The 18,804-nt window shown below is 46.0% G+C and overlaps 1 protein-coding gene across 4 annotated transcripts in view; it reads left to right on the top strand.

Moving 5' to 3' along the window:
* The first annotated feature begins 5,240 nt into the window (after positions 1–5,240).
* SETD5 (SET domain containing 5) overlaps positions 5,241–18,804 on the top strand; it is a 74,448-nt gene continuing 60,884 nt past the window's right edge. For all 4 annotated transcript variants that reach the window (XM_048488132.1, XM_048488133.1, XM_048488134.1 and 1 more), the window contains exon 1: positions 5,241–5,416. The gene's annotated coding sequence lies outside the window, so the exon portion shown is untranslated. The remainder of the gene's footprint in view (positions 5,417–18,804) is intronic.

Consider the following 18,804-nt stretch of genomic DNA (forward strand, 5'->3'; position numbering starts at 1 on the left):
AGCTGAGCCATAAACCCCCTGTTGGTTTGGAGTGACTTGTAATGCGGGGTCCTGGGGCGAGCGTGCAATTTACTAAGTTTATGTTCCAGCAAAGTAAAGAAACAAACAGCTTTGCTCTTTAGAACTGGCAAACGTTGTCGTCTTTGATGGGGCTGCCTCGCTCCACAATGCTGTACAATACAAAATCGTTGCAAGAGCTTTGGACAGGGAAAGCTGGTTTTGGAGGAAATTGTGCCAGAAATCCCAAGAAGTGTGGTAATGTCTTCTTTACTTATAGTCCACCTTTCCCACCCCCTCAATGGCATTCCAAAGTGGCTTCTATCCTTCTCTCCAATTTCACCTCCTAAGAACCTCGTGAGGTAAGTCGGGGGGAAAAGATGTTACCTCTCCAAGGTCACTGAATACCCTGTTTCCCCGAATATAAGACATCCCCTGAAAATAAGACGTAGTAGAGGTTTTGCTGAAGTGCGAAATATAAGGCATCCCCCCAAAGTAAGACGTAGCAAAGTTTTTGTTTGGAAGCATGCCCGACGAACAGAACACAGAAAAATAAGACATCCCCTGAAAATAAGACATAGTGCATCTTGGGGAGCAAAAATGAATATAAGGCACTGTCTTATTTTCAGGGAAACACGGTAGCAATTCAAACCTGGGTCACCCCAATACTAGTCTGATGCTCTAACCACTACACATCAAGCCACCCTGCTGAAACTGAAGATCTGCTTAGTCTAGTGTCCTGTCTGAGCAGTGGTGGGATTCAAATGATTTAACAACCGGTTGTTTACAAGCACCGTTTTAACAACTGGGTCTGAACCTGCTGAATCCCACCGCTGCATCTGAGGCACACTGCCCAATCCAGATCCCTCAGGTGGCCGGGGATGGCGCTGCGGCTGTGCCGTCATCTCCAGAAAGCCTCCTGGTGACATGGGGAGGCAGGCAAAAGGGGGCGGGGAACCCACCATGAGGAAGCCCTCCACTGAGCTTAATGGAGTCATGCCACCTTTTCTGGTGGCGTACCTCTAAGCCCCAAGCTGTGGCATTCCCAGTCCTAAAGCCTGAGTGGAAGCTGACCAAAATCAGCTCCATCACCAGGAACGCCTTGGCCTGTCCCCTCCCCGCGCACCGCCGTCTGATTGGACATCATGTTGCTCCACAGTGGCCCCAGCTTCTGGGCTTTGCTGATGCAGAGGTGAAGGGCACCCAGCCATTGGCGCACTTGACCTCCATGCCAGCAGAGGGGGCAAATGCGGCGGCAGTGCCCTCCGCCAATCCCACAGCCTATTTGGCCCCCACCCCCATCTGGATTGGTCTGGCATTCCCTGTATGATTGGGGTCAAGCACTGATTAGATGGATCCCATACAAGTTTGTTTGGGGGGGTTATTCCATTTACTCGAGGGAGGGGCCAAGACTTAGTGCAGTGGTTCTCAACCTTCCTAATGCAGCGACCCTTTAATACAGTTCTTCGTGTTGTGGTGACCCCCAACCCTAATATTTATCCATTTTACAGATGGAGAACACTGATGCAGAAAGTCTTAGGCGACCCCTGTCCACGACCCTTTATACAGTTCCTCATGTTGTGGTGACCCCCAACCCTAATATTTATCCATTTTACAAATGGAGAACACTGATGCAGAAAGTCTTAGGCGACCCCAAAGGGGTCCTGACCCCCAGGTTGAGAACCACTGTGCTACAGCATCTGCTTTGCTTGCAGAAGGCCCCAGGTTTAAACCCCTGAAGCTCCAGTGAAAAAGGATCTGATAGCAGATGATTAAAGAGACCTGAGACCCTGGAAAGCTGAATCCAGTCAAGGCAGGCAATGCCAGTCGCGATGCTCTGGTTCAGTATAACCACCACAATGAACAAAAGGGGTGGTACACAACCATAAGGTAGTGAAGGACAAAACTGTACAAGGCTACAGGTTAATGCTGGCCAAATAAAGCCTCCAACCGGAGTGCAAAAACAACAGACATTTTACTTACATATTTCATTACAAACTTAAATGGAAACGTACACAAGTATGTAACAAACCAGCCATCTACATAAGAACAAGCCAGCCGGAAATCTAGGCTCAAAGCCGACCTCATAATGAAACTTCAAGGCTCATGAAGGGACTGCGCTCTGCTAGCTTGCCCTTTAGCACCTTCTGGTTCAGTATAAGGCAACTTCATGTGTTCACATTTGGGTTTCTCTTTGCCGCATCTGAGAAGCGACGCTCAATAGTGCTACATATTTATCAGTATTCAGCGTGAAAGACAAATTATGAACTTGCTCAGCGATAACTCATGTGATATGGATTTACTGGGGCAGAGGGAAAATAGTGAGGCATCACTTTGTCAGTGGAAGCCAAAAATAGGACAGCGTTTAGAAATAGGTTCTGCTTTGGGGGGGGGGGGGGAGACACAGCAGAAACGTATGCAAACTTTAAATGTACGAGTGCAGAAATAAGGGAGTGTGAGAATCTTGACAGCTTTAGCCAATTGTGGGGCACAGATTCTTAGGGAAGCCGTAGGTGACAAGACAGATGAGATCACGTGCCTTATGTCTGCAAAATTAAGCACAAGTAAGCATAGCAATTCCACAGAAAGCAACACTAGTAAGCTCCATCTTGAGACAGCAGGGTCATGCCGCGTGACTTCTGTTCTCAGTAGGAACGGAAAGCAGTAGGCTCAAACCTCACCTGTGCTGGGGGAGGTTAAAACGACGAGGGAAGCAATGCAGCTTTAAACTCTCATCTTGGAACGGTGCAGGGCGGCGGGGGCGGCGGGGGAGATGCATTGCAAACCACCTCTGACCGGATCAGGTTAGGGCGGCCTCTAATGCGATTGCTGATTAAAAACGGTCAACAGACCTGGATAAAAAATGGTATGTGGAGAGAGTTGTCTTTTCCCGCAGACGGGGAGTTGCAGTCAGGTTGCTTTCGGAATTACTTGTGTCAGTTGGCATTTCTGCCACCAGATGGCTCCGTCACACACACACACACACACACACACACACCCCTTTGGCACAGACAGAGGAACAGCTGTGCCAGTTTCCTGTTCTCCACATCCTGGCGGAGGAGTAAGGCTGGACTGATGCATTGTGGGGCTGATGCTACAGGAACAGGGCTGTGCTGGCTTGGCTCTTTCCCTGAACATAAAAGGGTGTGCGTATGGCAGAGAGAGAGAGAACGGGACAGTGAAATGTCAGTTTTCTGGAAGGCCTGTACCAGTATTGGGAGAGTTACTCATTTCAGTCTGTACACAGAATATTGCCATGCACAAAGGAGCTACTGTTTCTGAGGAAGCTCAAGATGGCATTAATTTTTTTTAAATAAAGGTTTGCAGCGCTTCTGGCCTTATCAGGCTCCTCCTGCGCCATTAACAATTGGGGTAGAAATGCAGCTGGCAAAAGTGGGTCTTTCCCTGTACCAGCATGCAGCTGTAGGCGGGGGGGGGGGGGGAAATCAGCTGTTGGGATTTCTCCTAGTCAAATTACTATCAATGGAAAAAGAGACATCATATATAGAAGTATGATCACAGCTCCTTCCCGCTCTAGAGGCGGCCATGCAGGCTTCCAGATCAACAGTAATCACACCAACACAAGATGCAAAATCCCCAGTGAAGAAATCAGGGCACTTTGTGGGGCAGGTCAATTTTCATCTTTACCCACGTGGTGTGGCTGCAGTTTCCGGATGTTTCCCTCAGCCAGGCTGGGATTTTCTCCTAATTCTGCACCTGGAGACTGCTGATAGTAAGGTTAGAGGCAGAATCTCCTTATGAGTCAAACCACTAGCGGTGGTTTTTGTTTGTAAGAGCACTGCACCAAGGCGCCTCCGCCTCTCCTTTTGCTTCTCAGTTCATGCGCTGTCCTACCTTGATTTACGCACCCTTTCCAGAGCAGTTTTCTTTTAGATAGGGGGACTGAAAAAGGGGGACGTGGAAAAGATGCACGTCCCAGTCAGCTTGCTCAAGGAACGACAGAAGATATCAGAGCCACAGTCCACCGCGTGCTTGGTTAGGGAAGCCAATCCCAGAGAACTCAGTGGGACTCCCCTCCCAGCAAACATGCAGACGAGAGGGAGGCACATTAAGGGGCAAAGAGGTGGGGAGAAAATATGCATACGAAAGGAATATTAGGGGCAAGGGGGTAGGGAGAAAGGTGCCTCCGCTGCTGGTGAGTGTGTGATTCGAGATCTGCAAAATGAGCTGGGAGCGGGGCTGCTAAACCAGAGCTGGAAAACCGACTTGGCCCTGTAATAGAGGATTAACGCGTTCAGGTAGTCAGCTGAATCTTTTGATGGCGCAGAAGTAAATGGCATCACCTGGTAAATAACACCCTAGCAAGCCTTTATTAAAGACAGCAGGCTGTTTCCCCAGGGAGTTGGCAACCGTAGCTGGCGGCGGTAGCAGAGAAAGCCATGCAGGGGAGGGCGGCAAGATGCACGCGGTGATTGGCACAAGGTAGCGGGAGATCCTGCAGTCAGGCGAGCCGTGACCTGCCCCGAGTAACTGGAGCGCTTTCAGCATTGCACCCACCCCCTTCCCTGGCGCGAATCTCCCCTGCAGTCTCCCCCTCCCCCAGTCGAGCCACCCAAGTGAGCGCATGCGCCATGCAACATTCCGATCCCCCTCCGAGGCCAGAGCCATAGTGCGCATGCACGGAGGGCTTTCCAGAACCAGCAGTGAACCCAGCCCTTCCCCCCTCCGCCTTCTTTCCCCCGATGCCACGTGTCCCCAATAAGCACTTAACCCCACGTGGGACTAGCCGCGACGAACCAATCAAATGATTGTCTCGCCCATGAGCACGTAGAACAGCAGACCCACGTGCACACAAGCACGAACAGCACCCCAGCACCAAGCATCGCTGGGCCGACGAACATTCCCCCATATCCCTCCACTCGCCACCCAAGTTCTTTTCTAAAGTTTCTCTGCTGCGGCGCTTATTCTTATAACCGGTGTGACCATGACGTTTCTAAATTGGCGTCTCTAATAGCCAATAATTTAGTGGCGCCCGTGGAAGGGGGAGGGCGCTGAGGCGGTCGGGTTACAGGGGACGGGGTGAGAGCGGCCGCCCTTTTTGTTGAAGAGCGGCGAGCGTAGCCAATGAGAGAGTGGAGAGGAGCCCAGGAAGGTGAGGTCTAGAGAACTAAGGTAGTCGGAGAGCGTGTAGTAGCCTAGCCAATGAGAGGAACTTGTGGGCGTGGCTGGGGTGCCCCTGGCGCCAGCGCTGGGAATCCCCGTGTGCTCAGTGCCGTTTCCGCCCGGCCTGCTGAGGAAGAGCCGTTGGCTGCTCACGATTACTGCGGAGGGGGAGGGGCCGAGGCTGCTTCTGGCTGCCGCTCCGCGGAGCAGCGCTCTTGGTCCCGCCTGCTGCCTAGGAAACACCGTGGCGCCGAGCAGGGCCTAGTGCCGGGGGCCCGGGCAACGGGCCGGACAGGTTAGCCGAGGCGAATAAGAAAGGGGGAGGGTGTGCGTGTGGGTTCGGAGCCTGAGGTGAGGGTCGGGGGTGGAGGACCAGAATTCGTGCAGGGGGAGGGGCGGGAAACTTGTGCCTGTGGGACGGTTGGGGGCTCTGGGTCTCCCTCTTTCCCAGGCTCCCCTCAATTTAAGTTTCCTCGCCCTTCTCAGCCCCGGAATGCCCTTCCAGTATCTCTTATATCGGGGTCCTGTATTCTGGGGAGGGTGGGGAGAGGAGAGATACCGAGGCAGATCCAGAGTTTGGGGCGGGGGTGGGGGAGTAAACAGAAGTGGGGCTCTCTAGTTTGGAGTCTGGCATGCAGCCCTCTCCATGGAGGGGTCTGAGGGCCGAGGGGGGTGTGTGGGGGCGTGTGGGGATTGGGGTGTGTGAGTGGGGGGAAATCCCCGTCGAGTTTTGCACGCAGGCAAGTATGGGAAGGGAGGAGGGAGTGGAGGGAACGGGGGGGGGAGCAGAACTCACTGTGTCGTTCCCACCCATCCCCCACTCTGGCTCCTTGTAAGGTGAAGGAGGGCTGGGGTGGCGGGGAGGGGAGCTCATGGCGATCCTGCTCTGGTCTGGAGGATGGAGGAGCTATAGGGGGGTGGGAGGGCAGCCTGTGTTGGGAAGGGAGACGGGGAAGCGTGTGTGCGGGCTGGGGTGGGCGGGTGGCTTGCAAGAACCCAAGTAACGCATCGGGTTTGGGTTCCCAGGCAGGGAAGTGGTCCGAGAGGGGAGAAAGAGGCAGCCGAGGCGTTTGTGGGAGACCCGCTGCAAGAATGTGGGAAAATCCCTTTATTGGACGGCGGCTCCTACTTAAAAGCAGCTGTTGGCCAGGAAAGAGGGTGTGCGTGCGTGAGTGTGTGTGTGCATTCATGCTCTGGTGCGAGTTCTCCACTGCCTCCACTCTCCTTCCACCCCCCTCCTCCTTCGTGTGCTGAAGCAGCTTCCCCTGAGCTGCTCCTTCCCGCCCCCCCCTTCCCTTTCCTCTGCTGTCTGCTTCTGACTTGCTGGCTCCTCCAGGCAATGGGGGAGGAGGTGTTTGACCTGCATTTTCTGCTTTCTCATGGTGCTTGTGTGGCGATGGTGGTGCACTTTATAATCCTCTGCTTTTACCCTGCTGTTGAAGGCTGCAGCGTGGATTTTTTCCCCCTTCCTGATATTTCGCCCTCTGTTGCTGATGTGCTTTCTTGGAAGGGTCCCCCCCCCCTTTGGTTTTCCTACCTTGCCATCCTAACTGGCAATACCATTCCTGGTAAACATAATAACAGTCTTGTGGCAAGGTCGTCATAGCCCCTGTCTGCAGTCACTTGTCCTTGAGGTGCCAGTGGCCTGCTGCTTGAAACAGAGCTCTGTTGCTTTGTGAGACAAATCTTTTGGCTTTCCTAGTAATCTGGGAAGAGGTTTGTGGGGGTACAGGATGTCAGGAGCCTGTTCCTTGGCAAGGGTATAAATGGCAGAGGTGCTGGTTTGTCCAACTAGTTAGAAGAATCTCCTGTGCTCTAAGGAGGGCAGGTTTGGGGAGATCTTTGTAGACCAGAACAAAATATTTAACTGAGGTTCCTTCTGCTGAGGCTGGTGGTGTTACTTTAAGGAGATAATAGCCCTTGCAGTGTGGCCTCCTGCAGGTTTTCTCTCTAGTCCATTATGTAATTGGAGTATTTAAGGTTCATTCAGGCAGAGGCTGTGGGCAGCAGAATGAATTGATTTTGTCTTAGTGTTGAGGGGGAGGGGGCTACAGCATCAGACCCCACAGTTTTTGGCAGCGGAAGCATATTCCTGATTACAAAAATATTTTCCAAGAGAGCTTTCTGTGGAGACTTGGGGAGTGCTGCAGCCTAGACAAAGATGTATTACTTCTTTAATGGCCAGCGAGCAGGACTTTCCTTTTTCACCTGTGAAGGTGACATCAGCATTCTCCCCCACCCTCTAAGCTGGCCGAGGAAGTCTGTTTCCTTGTCACCCTTGTGTCTTGCAGCACAGAGGTGACTGAGGGTGTTGCTTTGCCTTGGATCCTGTGGGTGAGCATTCAAGGCAGTGACAAGCAGCTAATGTTGGCTCTGGAGCTCTGGTTGCTACGTGAGAAGCTTTGGTAGTGTTGGCTGCCGTCTCCAGGGATGGGCAGCAGTGCAACCTCCATTAGTGCTGCACTTAGGAGGTGGCTGGTTCACGGTCTGAGAAGGGGCTCTTCTTTCTGGGGCTTGAAAGCTTCCAACTGGAAGAGCATGAATGTTGTCCAGCTAACTGAAACAGGCTGCTTTCCCTTCTCTCGGATGTGGCCTGAAAATCCAGAAATATCTCATATTGTTTCCACCCTTTACCTCTCCAAGAGAGTGGAAATTGATCAGATCTTCCTGAAGTGAGAGACATGCTGCCTTGCTCTGCAACTGCAGACTGGGTCTGCCTTCAGCCTTCCCTTCCAGTAAATCAGAGAGCCAGATGCTTTCCTTATTGTTTGTAGGTCTCTTTCCTCCCCTTTCATTGCCTGGGCCCCAATTGCCTTATTGACAGGAATTTCTGCTTTGTGCTATGGGTGTGTTCCTCAGACATCAGCTTCCTAGTGCTGAGGGTATTCGGTTCTATTGCTGATGGCTATAAGTGATTATTCTCTGCCTTGGTCTTGTTACATAGTGCAAGTTATTTTCAAAACCTGATAGCTGCCTCAATCAGACCTCTTCCTTGTTGTGTGGGGAGTCACAGGCAGTTTTTATTGGGGGGGGGGTATAAGTTCTTCCACTGCAGTTGCTTATGTACTTTGTTGTGCCAAGAGACAGAGTGCTCATATATACCCCTTCCTCATTGGCAAAGCATGCATCTATGTGGTACCAGTAAGAAGGGGGCATAGTTGTCTGACTGGCTATATGATGGACAGTGTTGGGGCCCAGAGAAGTGTTTTTTTTAGCAAGCCCTACAGGGCATGTTCATCAATTTGTGTGTGTTCCCCTTCACTCTTTGATTTGGCTGTCCTTGGAGGCTGCTGCTTTCTAAACCTGTGACTTGGTTGTTTTCAACAGAAATTTACTCCAGTGTAGATTGAAGATTATTTTGCTGCATGTTTTTGAAATCAGGGTTTACCTGTAGTATCTTTTCCAGCACCAGTAGATTGGGATGTTAACTAATTTTTGGTGTATATTTGTTCTGGTAATTTGGTACAATTCCATATGTTGTACCAGAGATGCTAAATACCAGTGTGCCTTAAAACCTTGAAAATATAGAGTATCTGAATTGAGAAATGTTTGTGATAGAGTGGAAAACCCATTCAGGATCCTGAAAGCTAAAACCCCGGTCTTAGAAATAGTTTCAAATGTTAGTAACCCTGGCTACCAGGCATCCGGGACTATGTGATAATCGCACAGTGGATGAAGCAGTGATAGTATGGTTTGACTTAATAGGGTCATTCATTTCAAGAATATTGATTGGTTCTATCAAAATGAATGATTTGACCAAAACATTTTTGACTTATGTTGCAGGCAGTTTTGTGTTGGTTTTTTTTGTGGGTGTGAACTCTAGCTGCAGTCCTAAAGGCTGCTAACCCTTGGAACCATTTCTGGAGTGATATAATTGAAAGAATACTTCAGAGTAAGCAGCTTGAAGATTGCTTCTTACTGGCTGTAAGAGCACAGAAATTGAGCTACCAGACCCTTAGCAGTTGCTATGAGTGGGGAATTGTGAGCTTGGTGCTTTGCAGTGCCCATTTTCTTTAATACTTGTATTTTGTTCCAGAATATCACTGAAACACAGCAAATGGCTGTTTCCTATTGCAGGTACAAACAGAATAGTTGTAGTGTAAGTTCAGATGTACCCGTAACATCTGGAATAGGCTCTTGGTTCCAGTCACAAAGTACCTGGTAATCTTCAGTTATGCAGGCATCAAACCCAAAGGTTTGTGGGTCATTAGGTCCTTGTGGTCTGTGGCACTTGTTCTGCCTTGGACTCAAATTACTGAACTATCTTCAGGGCTTGGATGCCGTAATATCAGCCTGTTTTTCCCCTTGCTTCTTTTGTGTAAATTAGAATCCAGATGTCAAAGAGCACATAAGGAAAAGTGAAGATCAGCATAGCGCATTGGAGCAGTGATGAAAGTCAGTTCGGGTGGAATGGATGTCTCATGGAAAAAAGTATGGATCTGGCCCTTGGGCATCTATAACTGCTGGGTGGAGAACTTGGTCCATCAGTCCATTTGAGTTTGACACCCCACCTGTGCACCATGGGATTTTTCTTACATATTGACAGTACATTGGAACTGGACATGCCTGAGAGATAGGAAGATCATTCCCTGCTAATAAAATGACGTTGCATTTCTGTGGAAGTACCTGAAGACCTACTGTAATATCCCATATTACTAGAATTTCAGATTGTTTCTCAACCAGTGTTACCTCGACCAACTCTTTTGGGATTCACTGTAGCTATTGAAGATGGTAAGAAAGCTTTCTAATGCAGTGAGGATGTTCTCAGTTGTTCAGAAGGAGACCTTAGAAGAGTTCTAACCATATTTGGAAAGTGGTTAGGGCAATAAAAAACCAGCATTGGAGAAAATAATTTCCATGGACAGTAGGGTCATTAACTACAGGCTTCTCTTCTAATGTGGAAGACTGCAATTGGTAAGACAGGCCCTGTCCCACCAAAAGATCTGAGTGTGGTCGTCAGTGGTGCCGTGGCAGTGTGCGCTTCCGCAGTAGAAAATAGTCCCAAAGGACTATGAGCAAGCATTAAGGAGGAGGCCATTGACTGCTCAGAAAGAGAAGGCAGTGCCCAGGTCTTGGGGTGACCAGAGCAAGGAAGCCAGCAAAGGAGCTTTTAAGACAGGAAGAGACGAAGGAAGCAGGTGGTGGCGAGAAGACAAGCTCTCTCCTGGAGGACAACAGCATGGCATGACTTTGCTCTGGGTGCAGTGAATTTGCAAGAAGTTTAAGGCTGGCTCTTACTGTGGGCCAGCCATACCTGAGGGAGAAATTGAAGAATTTCTTCCCTCCCCATATTTCCTCCCCCCTTCCCCTCCAGGTTCGGGAGGAAGGAGTGGGAGCTATTCTTTATTTTCACCTCCCTAGAAATCAGCTTCAGCTACTGTACATGACCCCTTCCTTTTTCACAGGGAAGGGAGAAAAAAGAGGGATGGAGGGAGGGAGAAAACGCTAAGGGAAGTTTTGGGGAAAATGTTGCTGAAGAGAGTAAGGTGTTTGGGCTGGGGCGGGGGGGGGGGATAATGGTGAGGCTGTTGCTAGGCCTGGTGGGAGGAAGTGGAAGGAGGTCCAGGAAGTGGCAGAAGATGAATTCAAAGCTATTAATAACCAATAAGCAAATGACTTTGAGGTAATTTTGTTCAGTCTCTGTTGATTTTAGCACCATAGTGTAATATAAAATCACCAAAAAGAAATACATGGGAGTTTAGGAAGTTGAGAAGGTAATTCTCCCTTACCCCAACACATTCCACTCATGTTTGAGAGTTACAAAGCATTTTTTTGGGGGGGTGCCCATTTGAAAGTGGTGACAATACTCAAGGACAAGAGGTTCTTGAAATGATTCCCTGGGCAGCAGTTCTGTTATTCGCTTATACCAGTGGTGGCGAACCTTTGGCACTCCAGTTGTTATGGGCTACAATTCCCATCAGCCCCTGCCAGCATAGCCAATTGACCATGCTGGCAGGGGCTGATGGGAATTGTAGTCCATAACATCTGGAGTGCCAAAGGTTCACCACCACAGGCTTATACCCTCGCCCTAGAGATTTGTAGCATCTCCTACTGTACATCAGATTTAAGTGACCTGCTCATGATACCAGGTTCATAAAAATAAAATACCGAATACTGCCAGGGAGAACCTTGAGATAACAGGATAAATTCAAATGCTTTCCATACAATTATGACATATTTATACAGAAGGACTTTTTGATGCTCTTTATTCGAATGTATTTTTATGTCCTTTTTGTCCCTTGTAGTAGAAACCCAGGGCATACTGGATTTATACTGGAATTTTTTGTGTGCACCTGTGTTAACGGGACTGTCATACTATTTGTACCAATGAAATATATAATGTTCTAGTATCTATTTACTTATTAAATTAAGAATGCAGCCTTGGATACTTGTGTGTCAGAACCAGTGAAATTGGAGGTATTCGCTAGCAGCTATTACTTCAATCCATAAGTGGAAACATCTCCATCTACTTCATAAGGGTCTTATTAGACCTGGGCCTTTCATGTCAGTTGCTTCCAGAAGATTGATTAGTGAGATTTCTGTGAATGATAACCTCTTTGAGCAGTTGGGCTGTATATTCCTTGACATGTACTATAGAACTTCTTTGTACCCAAGAATATATATCCTCGGTTTACTCCTAGATGGCTACCTAAATTAGAATAGCTTAGCATTAGAATTTTGTTGAAATAACATGACTTTTTGTATTGTTGTAGATCAAATGATTCCTTTCTATCTCCACTGATAATATTCTGTAGTCATTTTTGTTCTTCTCTTGGCTCTCTGAAGGGATGTGGCTTCAGTAAGTTGCTAAAAGACTATTCCTTTAAACTATAGCTGATTCTTCATGGGCCAAAAACAGCAGTGTGAAAATGGTGTGAAAATGGTGTAAAAGGGTTTACAACAGTGTAAAAGGGTTTGTACAGTTTTCACACCATTTTCACATTGCTGTTTTTAGCCCATGCGGAATCAGCCTATGTTTAGTTTTTATTATCTTCCTTTTGCAACATATAACATAGTTGTACTGGAAAGTTTTGTACATTCAGGTTGTAGGCCTGGAGGTTAAATTTGGTAAAGATCATATTTGTCTAATCCAATCTTTTGAATAACATTTAAAATAAAATGTTGGAAACCTGGACAGTTATTATTATTTTTTTATTATTATTTTATTAGACGTAATAAACCGCCCAACCCCCAAAGGGCTCTGTCATCTTCCCATTGTGGGTTGCATGATAAACCAAAGTGCTGAAAAATTACTAGTTGTGTATACACCATTAGAGAATTGTACAAAAAGGGCACCTCATGTTTAAGCCATGCTTTCGGAAATGAACACGTTTACTCCTGTTAGTCCTTCAGGGCCTGTGAACCTCAAGGTATGTCAGCTACATGCTGTTGGATTGTGTGTTCTTGTCAAGATTGTTGGCCAAGTTCAAGGTAGAAATTTGTTGCTGCTTGCTAGAGATCCCAGATTGGCTTGGAACGGTCTCCCTGGGGAATCAGTCCCTTAGATGCAGGTTATGGTAGTACGTTTGAAAACTGGGTTCCTAATTTACGACTTTCTAATTGACTGAATCTGGAGAAACATATCTAGGGTTTTTTCCCCCCATGTCATGTAGGTTGTATAGGACTGATTAGGTGATACGTTACAAAAATCCAACTTTCCCTTCCCTTGCTATTCTCTCCCCTCCCCCCTTTATGATATAGTCCAGTACAGATTTCAAATTTCTGTAATGTAACACTTTTTGTGTGTGTGAAAGTCAAATGAGAGGCTGTGTGGAAAGAGAAGAGTTCAAGGGCGTGCAAAGGAGCAGGCCTTCGTTCCCACTGGAGATATACAGCGAAGAATCTATGGCTCAGCAGAACCTGTTGAAGTGAGATCCAGACATGGGTCAGACCACTGTGTGTGTATATTTGCAACTGTTTGCCTTTAATAAATGCTTTGGAATTCAAGTTGATTACCTCTGGGATTTCATTTTTGATGTCTTAAAAAAACTTAATTCATTTTTAAAAACTTTTCATTTTTGTATAATATAAACAATTAAAAATAAAGAGACCTATAACTACATAAATGTCTATTTCCTTCCCTCCCCCTCTCACTTTATAGAACTAAGTTTCAGTAGACATCATATAGCCAGATGTGTTTTCAGTTTTTAAAGCCTTCTTGAGATTCCTTTACACTTTTTCCACATATCTGTTTGTGTCTTTTTTTTGGCAGTATATGCCAGAATTACATAGATTACAACTCCTGATGGGAAAAAATGTGTCAGGCTGGGTGTACACAAGTCTGCTTGAATGCATGCAGCAAGTCTGTAACTTGCAGTCCTGTAAGAGCACCCACTTCTCTGACCTGTTAAATGGCAGCCATTACACAGTGTTTCGTATTAGAGAGCTGTCAGCGGTTATGGGCCTCAGTTGCTTCAGATATTAGATCTGTGATTAAAACTTGCACCTGAGACTTATAATATTGTAATGGACACTGTTTTGGTTTACCGATTTCCACCGATGCCAGCCCTGTCTGGACACTTACTTTGGTGTTAAGAACAGCTTATTTCAGATTAGCTTAAATCTGTTCCTAATTGACTTAACTTAAGACTGAAATAGTTCCTATAAAACAAAAATAAGCCTTGATGTAAAGATTTGCATTAGTTGAAACAGATCAGCTGGCAATAGTTTTTAGAATGAGTGCTCTTCCTTTTGGTGTTTCAATAAGTGTGGGTTCAGTTTCAATTTTTGTCCTAGAATTTGGACTTTTATTTCTGTAAACTTTGTGTGTTTTTCTATACCTGCTTGGGGTGTGTACACTCTCTCTCTCTCTCTCACCATGTATACAAACGCATGTAATATTTTAGTTTCATTTGAATGGTGGTATAATACAAATAAAATATGCCCAGAGTGGTTTGTTCTAATTAACTTTATTGTGCAAAGCACATAATTTTGTGGAGTATTTTTGCAGTCGCCTACTGCCTTTTTATAAATCAGTCATCTTGTCGCTAACTTGTGCATTGCTGCACAAGGAAACTTTGATAAAAGTTGGAAGAGCTCAAGGCTGCATCTCAGTTGTTACATGGTAAGAATTTTTTAAAAGATGTCTGCCTAGTTGGATCAGTTATGGCGTAGTCCAGGCAGGCTTGCACTGGAAACTTGTTTAGCAGATCTGTGTTACACAAATTTGTGAGCTCAGTAGCAGCTTGTTTTCAGTAAGCGTTTCTGGCTAGCGTGCACCATAAACCCCAACATGCCGCACTCCACCTTAAATCATATTGCATGCTGGGACATGTAGGCTTCACTGTTCTCAGTTCCACATTACAAGTAAAATTAACCATTTGACTTTAACGGCTCTCTATGCTCAAGTTGCTTCTGTGCTTTAGTTGTAATCTTATATGTCTCTTAAGACTCTCGCTAGGTTTTGGGGGTGTTCACTTTATTACTGCAAGAACTTTAGTGCAATTTTGTTAGAGTCATTATATCGGAAGGTGTTATTGTTGAAGGAAACCCTCATTTTACTGACATGTATTTTACATGCCACCTTTTTAGTTGACAACAGTCGATCAGTTCTGTTCAACTCATTGTGTTTTCTCAGCTATTGACCAGAAACACATCTTGCCAGCAAGAAGGCTTAACCAAAGAAGTTACATTTCTTGCATCCAGTATAACCAATCTTGCATGTGCGGATCTGAAAATACATTATCCTTGGCTTTCGGGAATTTCATTTTTACTAAGCTGCTTGTATCTCTTAAGTCTGTTTTCTATCAGCAGCGCCCATATATGCTGATATCCTGCTCTGGGTTGTTGAAAAGCATTCTGATGGTTTTGTGAGGATTGTGAAAAGGCCTGTGGATTGATGTGGTTAAAAGTCAGCCAGTTGACCCCCCACTGTTTGCTTTGTTGCATTTTCTGCTTGTTGAAGGTTTGGGGGTTCTTTTGAGCATTGCAGTTGAATAAGAAAGTAGTTAACGAGGCAGTATTAAAGAAGGCAAGGGCATAAGATTAGGAGATCTGGAGGCATGAGAAGATATACACAGCCTCTTGTGCAGTGGTGTTGCTGCATCTGAATTGTTTTGCCGCGATGCCGCCCTCTTATTCTCCCCAGGAAGAAGACTTTTACTCTAAGCAGAAAATATCTCCCTTTAGAGTACAGGAAAGAATTGTGTGGTGAAATCTGCTTACCTGAAGCTGTAGGAATTAGTTCATCTGCTTAGGAAGTAGCTTTATCCTTTTCCTACCATAATTGTTCCACTAAACCTGATTATTCACATGACATCCTTCCCAAAGTTTGTGTCTCCAATCCCCCTAGTATAGGAGTTCTCAAACTGCAAGGGACTAAAAAGTGGATCTCAAGGATCTCAACTGGGCAAAGATGGTCAACTCAATGTAATGTGCAGAGTAGCCATGAAATGCAGGTTGTTGCTGGTAAATGCTGTATATTTATGTATGTGAAACATGAAGAATAGGTCTGTGTCCTGTCCCTAACACGATGCTGAATCCTTGTTAATGGATTCCGCTTGTTCACCAGAGCCTCACAGAAAAATAGGAGGAAGACATTGCAGAACGTAAACTTTTGGGAGGTTGTGGGAGACTGATTAATGTAGGACTCTTGACATGTGTGTCACAGGACTCTCAGGTAAAGGCACTGTGGGGTGGGGTGGAAGTATGGCAGAAATTGGCAGAATGATCAGGAGTCAGTCATAAACGTTTGGTCAGTTTGGTTATTCAGAACTGGCATGGGAGCTCCTCTGTAATCCATTGCTGCGTCTCGGGAGGAGCAGCAGCAGCAGGAGGCCATTGCTTTCACATCATACTTGTGAGCTCCCAAAGGCATCTGGTGGGCCACAGTGAGTAGCAGAGTGCTGGACTAGATGGACTCTGGTCTGATCCAGCAGGCTCTTTCTTATGTCTGTCCATGAAGGAAATCTACCTTTTCAATGGATGTAATCTACAGGAAGGCACTGCTCCTATGACTCTTTATTGTGCTATTGGGTGTCAGATGAAGACATTAAATAATAAAGATTACTAAGGTTAACTTAAAGATGAGGATGGTGAACAAGATTTGTGGTCTATCAAGCCCATGAAACTACTTGTAAAAGACACACTCTAGAATAGTAAAGGAGCCTGGGACTATCAAAGGTAAGGTGATAAGGGGAGGTGTTAATAGTTATAATCCAACGTTCAGTTTCAAGACCTGATGTCAGTGTTCAGTAAAGCGCACGTTCCCAAGTTGTGCTTCCTTCCCAGGTGCATAGAGCAGGTGCAGAGTGCATCAAGTCTGCATATGTGTACATTTATAAGCTTTTAGCTTCTTGCTTTGGCCACTGCTCTGGTGAGTAGCTGCTCTAGTCCTGTAAGGAATTTTTCTTTATGAGGCTGTTGAATTGAATTGGGACAGTAGACTGCTTCACAGGTATTACCATGTTATCAAAGTGTAATTTGAGACAAAGAAATAGTACACTGCCTTAGTTCCCACGTGGTCTCTTGTTGTCTCCCCTTCCCTTTCTTTTATGCTTGGACCCAAGTAAGCGCCTCATGATTTTATGGCTGTTCTGAAACTAAACTGCAGAATCTTTTGTGATTATCTTAAGCTTTCTTGTCTGGCTGCAACTTCCGGTCCTTCATCTGGAACTTGAACCCCCTGCTTTTGCTTTCTGTTTTTGCTGAGGCACTCCATTCAGTGGTGGCTCGTCCTTCATGACTCATGGTCATGTGCTGTAGGCTCAGTAGACCAACCAGTCACACTTGGACGTGGTCCTTCTGCACGGCTCTTCCACCTTTTCCAAGATAGAAGTGCCCCTTCCCATGAAAATGTCAGTTTATATAGTCCTTGCTGTAACTGTAAGAAAGTAATTCCAGAGATTTGAACCAGGTCCAGTGTCATTGGTTGATACACTGTGTCATAAAGTCCCTTGAACAGTCCCCAAAGTCATAAAAAAGCTCAAACATTCTATTCTGCAATTTAGGAACTCTGCAAAGTAACCTCTCGCAGCCAAGCCTAACATTTGATTAATTTTATGGTAGGTAAGTTTTCAGTCTTTCCTTTGTCGCTGTGCTGATTGGGTTAGTTTCTCTCTCTCTGCTTTTTCAGATATTAGCATATGAGGGAAAACTCCGCTACACACTTCCACTTCTGAGTTACAAGGGGTGCTCTATAACTCAGTGTGTGAATATGTGTATTAAATATACATATATACATACACAAATGTGTGTGTGTGATTGCTTCTCCTTGCATGCAAAGGGCTGGAACTGTGGCCATTTCCCAAGTGAGTGTGCCTACAGATGAATTACTTACATATTTTGCCTTCTAGAACAGGGAACCACACAAATGGATTACAACAGAATGGAAAAATAGTCCATGGTTAAGGAAGTGAGAGTCATGGACATGAAAATAAAGCTGTACCAGTGGTTTCAGGAGTCAGATCTGGCACAGCCATTCCTGCTGACTCTTTTCCACATTAAATCTTTAGCTATGTTCATATTTTAAAAAATCTGATAAGAATTTTTTCTTTTAAAAAAATTGAGGTTTATGGCAAAATAGTTGGGTGAACTGCTGTTTTTCAAATTGTTGCACGAATTGTTTTTTTAACAAACAACAGAAGTTGCTTTCCCCTTGCTGCTTCCTATGGCAGTAGCTGTACTGCAGCTTTTCATCTTAACAGTATTGTAGGCCTTGTTTATACATTGGATTTCTTGTTTTACTGGTGAATATTTTTAGAAGCTGGTTTGTTTGGCCATGTAGTTCCTTTCAGTGCTCCTGAAAGGGAAGTGTTTGGATTGCTGAAATAGAAGATGTAAAAGAGTGGATTTATACCCCATCTTTCTCTCCTGTAAGGTGGTTTACAAGCTTCTTTTCCCTTCCCACAACAGACACCTTATGAGGTAGGTGTAACGGAGAGGGTTCTGAGAGAACTGTAACTGACCCAAGGTTATCCATCAGGCATCATGTGTAGGAGTGAGGAAACAAATTCAGTTCACCAGATAAGAGTCTGCAGCTCATGTGGAGGAGCGGGGAATCAAACCTGATTAGCGTCCATCTGTTCCTAATCACTGCATCACACTAGCTCTCACGCTGGAAATAGGTAGCCTATAGGTAGGCTATAGCCTATAGGTAGGGAACCTGCGGCTCTCCAGATGTTCAGGAACTACAATTCCCATCAGCCTCTGTCAGCGTGGCCAATTGGCCATGCTGGTAGGGGCTGATGGGAATTGTAGTTCCTGAACATCTGGAGAGCCGCAGGTCTATTCGCAGGTGTGCATGAAGAAGGAAAGGTATCTGTCACAATCACTGTTTGATAGGTACCAACATAAAATACATTAACATATCCCAGCTGTACTGTTCATGGGTGGGAGGAGGGCTGATTTTAGCTGCTATTCCAAAGCTTGAAGATCTCTGAAGGAGTCATGCAAGCTGTGGTCTCACAGCTGTACAGTCTTCCAGAAATCCAGCTTCTGTACACAGCTGCTAGTAACAGAGAGGTCTCACTGACAATGAGTTTTGGGTGGATAATATGCAGGGCCACAAGAATGGAACCAAGAAGGAATTTCATCTGTGTCCAGCAGACCATGTGACCGTTTTGTTCGGTTTTCTGAAACACACTATTTTAAGGAGGCTGCTGTGTCTTCCTATTTCGGTGTCTACCAGTGTTTTGGTTAAAGTTTTACTTGGCATTGAGTCTTTTGTTGGTCTTTTTCGGTGCA

The sequence above is a fragment of the Sphaerodactylus townsendi genome, linkage group LG03 (assembly GCF_021028975.2).
Source record: "Sphaerodactylus townsendi isolate TG3544 linkage group LG03, MPM_Stown_v2.3, whole genome shotgun sequence".
Taxonomy (NCBI): Eukaryota; Metazoa; Chordata; class Lepidosauria; order Squamata; family Sphaerodactylidae; genus Sphaerodactylus; species Sphaerodactylus townsendi.